General features: G+C 40.0%; 1 non-coding gene across 1 annotated transcript; it reads right to left on the bottom strand.

Annotated features, from left to right (window-relative positions):
* Positions 1–5,172: 5,172 nt before the first annotated feature.
* Positions 5,173–5,279, bottom strand: LOC143665819 (U6 spliceosomal RNA). Its single transcript, XR_013167223.1, has one exon. It is a non-coding gene; the product is annotated as a U6 spliceosomal RNA (small nuclear RNA).
* Positions 5,280–7,108: the final 1,829 nt, after the last annotated feature.

Here is a 7,108-nt window from a genome sequence, read left to right as displayed (position 1 = left end):
TGAGCAAGAAGTAGCAACTACTCTAGACTTACTGGTAAGGTATTTGTGTGTCAGAGAATGGGAGATAAATCCAACAAAAATACAGGGCCTTCCACCTCAGTGAAATTTCTAGGTGTCCAGTGGTGTGGGGCATGTTGAGATATCCCTTCTAAGGTGAAGGATAAGTTGCTGTATCTGGCCCCTTCTATGTGGCACAACACCTAGTTGGTCTCTTTGGATTTTGGTGACAACATATTCCTCATTTGGGTGTGCTACTCCAGCCCATTTATCAAGTGACCAGAAAAGCTGCTAGTTTTGAGTGGGGACCTGAACAAGAGGAGGCTCTGTGACAGGTTCAGGCTGCTGTACAAGCTGCTCTGCCACTTGGGCCGTATGATCCAGCAGATCCAATGGTGCTGGAAGTGTCAGTGGAAAATGGAGATGGAGCTTTTGGCAGGCCCCTAGAGGAGAACCACAACACAGGCCCTTAGGATTTTGGATCAAAGCCTTACCATCTGCTTCAGATAACTACTCTCCTTTTGAGAAACAGCTTTTGCTCTGCTACTGGGTCTCAGTTGAGACTGAATGCTTAACCTTGGGCCACCAAGTTACCACAAGACCTGAGTTGCTTATCATAAGCTGGGTGTTGTCTGACCCACCAAGCCATAAAGCTGGACATGTGCAGCAGCACTCCATCGTAAAATGGAAATGGTATATATGAGATAGGGCCAAAGCAGGTCCTGAAGGCACAAGTAAGTTACATGAGGAAGTGGCCCAAATGCCCATGGTCTCCACTCATGCCACATTACTGTCTGTTCTAGTTTGGTAGCTGCCAGAATGCAACACACCAGAGATGGATTGGCTTTTAATAAAAGGGGATTTATTTCAGTAGTTCTTCAGAGGAAAAGCAGTTAACTTTCAACTGAGGTTCTTTCTTACATGGGAAGGCACAAGGTGATCTCTGCTGGCCTTCTCTCCAGGCCTCTGGGTTCCAACAACTTTCCCTGTGGTGATTTCTTTCTGTATCTCCAAAGGCTTGGGCTGAGCTACAAGTGCTGAGATGAGGTATGCTGAGCTGCTTTGGCTGTGTTATGCTAAGCTCTTTCATTTAAGCACCAGCCAATTAAATCAAACATCATTCATTGAAGCAAGCATGCCTCCTAGCTGACTGCAGACGTAATTGGCAGCAGTTGAGGTTCACATGATATGTATAGCTGCGAAGTTGACAAGGGGTGGACTGTCATGGTCAGCTTCATGTGTCAACTTGGCCACTAAGTGGTGGTACCTGTTTGTCTGGTTGGAAAAGTGCTGGCCTGTCTGTTGCTATGAGGACATTTCATAGAATTAAATCATGATTACGTCGGCTGTATCCACAGCTGATTGCACTAATAATCAGCCAAGAGGAGTGTCTTCTGCAATGAGTGACATTTAGTTTAATGACTGGGAGGCTTTTAAGGAGGATTTAGGAGAGAGTCTCTCTTCCTGCTTCAGCTGGCACGCCTCTCCTGTGGAGTTCGTACAGACCATTCATCGGAGTCATCAGCATCACAGTCTGCCTTATGGATTTTGGACTCTACGTTCCCAAGGTTACGTGAGACACTTTTATAAATTTTATGTCTACAGTTATTTCCTGCTGATTCTGTTTCTCTAGAGAACCCTAGCTAATACATATATTACCCCATTTTCAATACTTTGCAATGATGTCATTCAGTTCTTCTCTCTCAAGTAAAACTTTCTTATATTTGCACATTTAGGCACCATCATGAACACTCTAGGTTTTCTTGTGTTATGCAGTCCCTGTTTCTATCCTCTATTTTTCCTTCTGATGTCCTGTATACCCCTATTCTTTCTCTTTCAACCTTACTCACATTCAGCTTTGTTTGTCACACTTACAGTATTGTGCTCCCATCACATTGTATTGTGCTATCTATTTCTGGATCTTTACTATCAATCCTTTTGAATGTTCCAAATACAGGTTACCTGGGAGATAAAAAGAGTGTAGAGTCTGGGCACTTGGTCCTGGAGGCCAAGACTTTTCAAGGGAGAGGAATGTGTCCTAGGATAAGAACAACAACTTCTTTGAGGGTATATGATTTTAGCTTGTCATTGAAGGAGCTGAGAAGCAGGAAGGGTGTGTCCCCCAAGAAAAGGACTTTTCAGGAAGGACAAGATGAAGGTCATTTCCTCCAGAAAATTTTAGGCATTTCAGCATAAGCTTTCACAATAACTTATTTCTGAAGATAGGACGCAGGAGGTCCTGAACTCTTCTGCTAGATGGCAAGGAAAATGGCAGTATCTACTGGCCTCTCCCTTCTATTCCAGGTTTCATTGCTTCCAGTTTCTGGCTTCAATGGCTTCCTCTCTGTATCTGTGGCTTTCTCTCTCACCTTCTGTGTCTTTATCTTTCTTTAAATGGCTTTTTAATGTGTTCAAAATTTAGAATTAGCTATCACACATGACATCAGACCTTAGCTTGGTGGAATGTTCTCTCGTTATACTGCACTTTTTCATTTGATCCCCACAATTGCTGCAGGGGCTGGAGTTAATGGAGATGGGAAAGAAGTCTTGGAGGCTTCACTGAGTAGGGAAATACTTGATCAGAATGACAAGGAGGCAATTCTATTATTTGTCAGACCACGAATGGAGAGACCATGCAGATGGGAATAGGGCTCAGGGAGGCTTGGAAGTGCAAGTAGGTGAGTTGAGTTTTAGGACCAGCAGGGTCTACTTAGCTGTTCCTCAAAGTCTGGGTCAGGAATAAAGGAACTGAGAGACGAGTTAAGGGGGAAGCCAGTGGAGAGTGTAAAGAGCCTCTAAAGTGATATAAGCCATTATTTCTATAAGAAATTCCAGTGAAAGTCCTGCTGATGAGGGTAAGTTTGAGACAAGAAAATAACATTGTCAGCAGTGTTGCTGGCACACATGATAGATTGCATAGCCCCCTCGCCCCCCCCCCCCCCCATTTCTGGGCTAATGGAAGTGACAGATAGATGAATGAAAGCTTGCCCATTAGTTTTGACTCCCTTCCCCCAAAGACTTTCCTCTGGAACTTGCAAAATGTGCATTTCACCTCTTTGTCCTTCCCAGCTCACTGGAAGAGACCAACAGAACTGAAGAGACAAACCCCCAGAGAGTCAGGAAGAGATGAAGGAGCCACCATCCACCCCCAAATTGGCTAATAGAATCCAACACACTTGAGACGAGGTCGCTTGACACAGTGTCACCTCTGGCCTATTTTTTTAATAAATAATTTTTCTTTGTTAGAGAAGTTGTAGGTTTACAGAAATACCATGCATAAAATACAAAAAATACAGAGTTCCCATATACCACCCTATTATTAACACCTTGCATTAATGGGGTACATTTGTCATAATTCATGAAAGAACATTTTTATAATTGTCCTATTAACTATAGTCCATCATTTACAACAGGATTCACCATGTTGTACAGTCTTATGGCTTTTCTTTTAATTTTTATTCTAGTAACATATACATGGCCCCAAATTTTCCCTTTTAACCACATTCAGTTTTATAATTCAGTGTCGTTAGTTACACTCACAACATTGTGCTACCATTACCACAATCCATTACCAAAACTTTATACTCAACCCAAATAGAAATTCTGTATAATTTAAGCATTAATTCTCCATTTTCTACAACCAACCCAGCCCCTGGTAATCTATATTCTAGATTCTGTCTCTATGAGTTTTCTAATTTTATTCATTTCATATCAGTGAGCTCTTACACTATTTGTCTTTTTGTTTCTGGATTATTTCATTCAACATGATGTCTTCAAGTTTCATCCATGTTGTTTCATGAATCAGAATTTCATTCCTTTTTAATTCCGAATAATACTCTGTTGTATGTGTATACTACATTTTGTTTATCCATTCATTGGTTGATGGATATGTGGGTTGCTTCCATCCTTTGGCAATTGTAAATAATGCTGCTGTAAACATCAGTGTGCAAATGTCTGTTAGAATCCCTGCTTTCAATTCTCTTGGGATTGCAAAGTCATATGGAAAATCTATACTTAATTTTCTGAGGAACTTTCAAACTGTCTTCCACAGTGACTGCATCATTATACATTCCTACCAGCATGGATGAACGTTACTATTTCTCTGCATCCTCTTCAACAATTGTAGTTTTCTGTTTTCTTTAACAGTAGCCATTCTAGTGGGTGTGAAATGGTATCTCATTGTGGTTTTGATTTGTATTTCTCTAATAGTGATGTTGAGCATTTTTTCATGTGCTTTTCAACCATTTGTATTTCTCTTTGGAAAAATGTCTATTCAAGTTTTTTTTGCCCATTTTTAACTGGGTCGTTTGTCTTTTTATTGTTAAGCTGTAGGATTTCTTCATATATTATGGATATTAAACTCTTATTGGCCATGTGGTTTCTTAGTATTTTCTCCCACAGAGTAGGCTGTCTTTTCCCTTCTATTTTTTACCCATAAATGGCCTTTACTGGGAAGCACACATGTGTATATTAAGGAATCCAAGGGCTTAAATTCGGAGGATTAGGTATTTTTCCAAAGATAATTTTGCTGTTCATCTTTGAGGTTGAAGACAGAAGTGCTTAAATCTAGGTGCTGGACTCAAGCTATGAATGAAGGCAGAGAAGCTCACAAATCTCCAAGAGTTCTACATGATGTCTCAACTTCATGTATATAATCATCCTGAACCAAAATGCATATCCACAATGCAACAGGGAAAGAAACCATAACAATGGGAGCACCACTGACAATTCATTCTTCACTCTAGAAGCTCAGGTACCCAGTACAGCTGAAAATCTAGAGATCTAGTGTTCTAATGAACTGAAATCCCAGTTAATTGAGAGTTACAATTTTTAAAATAGTAATTAAGCAGTAATTCTGATTAATAAAACATACTTAGAACCAAACTTTAACTACATGCAATTTAATCTGATTATTCTAAATGTACTTCAGTGTCCTGTAATAATAATGATGTTTTTGTTTTGCACAGGCAGGCACCAGGAATCGAACCCTATGGCATGGCAGGTGAGAACTCTGCCTGCTGAGTCACCGTGGCCTGCTCAATAATGATGCTTTAGCCTAGAGGGAAACATTGCGTGAGAGACCCTGAGGAACCTTTTTCCTCAGGGAAAACCGTTTTGCCTTACCTTTTTCCCCAGTATTTTCTCATTCTAATAAAATTTGAACTTCAGAAGATAAAAACTACAGAATGCTTCATGAATTTGCATGTCATTTTAGCACAGGGGCTATGCTAATCTTCTCCGTATCTTTCCAATTTTAGGATTTGAGTTGCTGAAGTGAGCACTGTCTTTACACTTTTGTGACAAAGTCCTTTGAGGCACAAAAGGTTTTTATTTTGAAAAGGTCTCATTTATCTATTTTTTTCTTTCCTTGCTTCTGCTATAGGTGTAAAGTCTAAGAAACCAATGCCTACCATAAGATATTAAAGATGCTTCCCTGAATTTTCTTCTTGGAGTTATAGCCCTGATTCTTATATTTAGGTCTCTGATCCATTTTGAATTAATTTTTGTATATGGTGTGAGATAGGGTTCCTGTTTCATTCTTTTCCATATGGATATCCAATTCTCCCAGCACCATTTGTTGAAGAGACTATTTCCCAGTTGAGTGGACTTGGCAGCCTTGTCAAAAACCAATTGGCCACAGATGTAATGGTGTTTCCATTAGTTATATTATCTATCCTTGTGCCAGTTTAACATGCTGTTTTCACCACTGTAGTTTTGTATTAAATTCTAAAGTCAGGAAATGTGAGTCCTTCAACTTAGTTCTTCTTTTTCAAGATGGTTTTGGCTATTTGGGGCCCTTACCCTTCCAAATATATTTGATGATTGGCTTTTCCATATCTGACAAGTAGGCTCTTGGAATTTTGATTAGGATTGTGTTCAATCTGTAAATCTTTTGGGTAGAACTGATATCTTAACAATCTTCCAATCCATGAGCATGGAATGTTGTTCCATTTATGTAGATCTTTGGTTTCTCTTAGCAAAGTTTTTGTAGGTTTCTGTGTTTAAATCCCTTACATCCTTGGCTAATTTTCCTAGACATTTAATTTTTTTAGTTGCTATTGTCAATGGAATTTTTTTTCATGATTTCCTCCTTGGATTACTCATTACTACTGAATAGAAAGACCACAGATTTTGTGTGTTGATCTTGTGTACCCAGCCACTTTGCTGAATTTGGTACTAATTCTAGTAGATTTGTTGTAGAATTTTCAGGGCTTTCTATATATAGGATCATGTCATTGTCAAATAGTGAAAGTTTTACTTCTTCCTTTTCAAGTTAGAAGCCCTTTGTTCATTTTTCCTGCCTAACTTCTCTAAGTAGAACTTCCAGCACAATGTTGAATAACGGCGGTGCCAGTGGGCATCCTTGTCTTGTCCCACAACTTAGAAGGAAACTTTCAGGCTTCCACCAATGAGTATGATGTTAGTTGTTAGTTTTTCATATATGCCTTTTATCATATTGAGGAAGTTTCCTTCTATTCCTAATTTTCAAACTGTTTTTATTAAGAAAGAATACTGAATTTTGTCAAACGCCTTCTTTGTGTCAATTGAGATGATCCTGTGCTTTACCCCCTTCGATTGTTAATGTGGTATATTGCATTAATTGATTTTCTTGTGTTGAGCCATCCCTGCATACCTGGGATAAAACTCAAGTGATCATGGTGTATAATTCTTTTAATGTACTGCTGGATTTGATTTGCTAGTATTTTAAAAAAAAATTTGTGTATATATTCATAGAGAAAGTTGTTGATTTATTCCTTTTATTAGTTGATTCTGAGAGGGGACTTTTCCAGGGTGCCTCACACCACCTGCGGACGATATCCCTCTCCCATCTGCTCTGTGGACTGGTGCATTTGAGATGCGGGTGTTGGGCCCACGATTGGAGGGGCTCCCCCAAGGCAGTGGTGTCCCCCCATCGCCTCCTGTGCATCACGGTCACTCACACAGCAGCAGTCACCAATCACGCTCCAGGGAATGGCTCGGGCCGGTGCTTGTCTGCAGCCAAAGTGAGAAGCTTCTTCCTTGTGTCCAAGGCAAATTTGGGCTTTTCCACGCTGAGCAGAGGAAGTCTGCCAATGGCACCAGGTGATTCAACCAGCTGTTCTTACTTTAT

Source organism: Tamandua tetradactyla, chromosome 21 (assembly GCF_023851605.1).
Source record: "Tamandua tetradactyla isolate mTamTet1 chromosome 21, mTamTet1.pri, whole genome shotgun sequence".
Classification (NCBI taxonomy): domain Eukaryota; kingdom Metazoa; phylum Chordata; class Mammalia; order Pilosa; family Myrmecophagidae; genus Tamandua; species Tamandua tetradactyla.
This window is presented reverse-complemented; position numbering and strand designations above follow the sequence as displayed.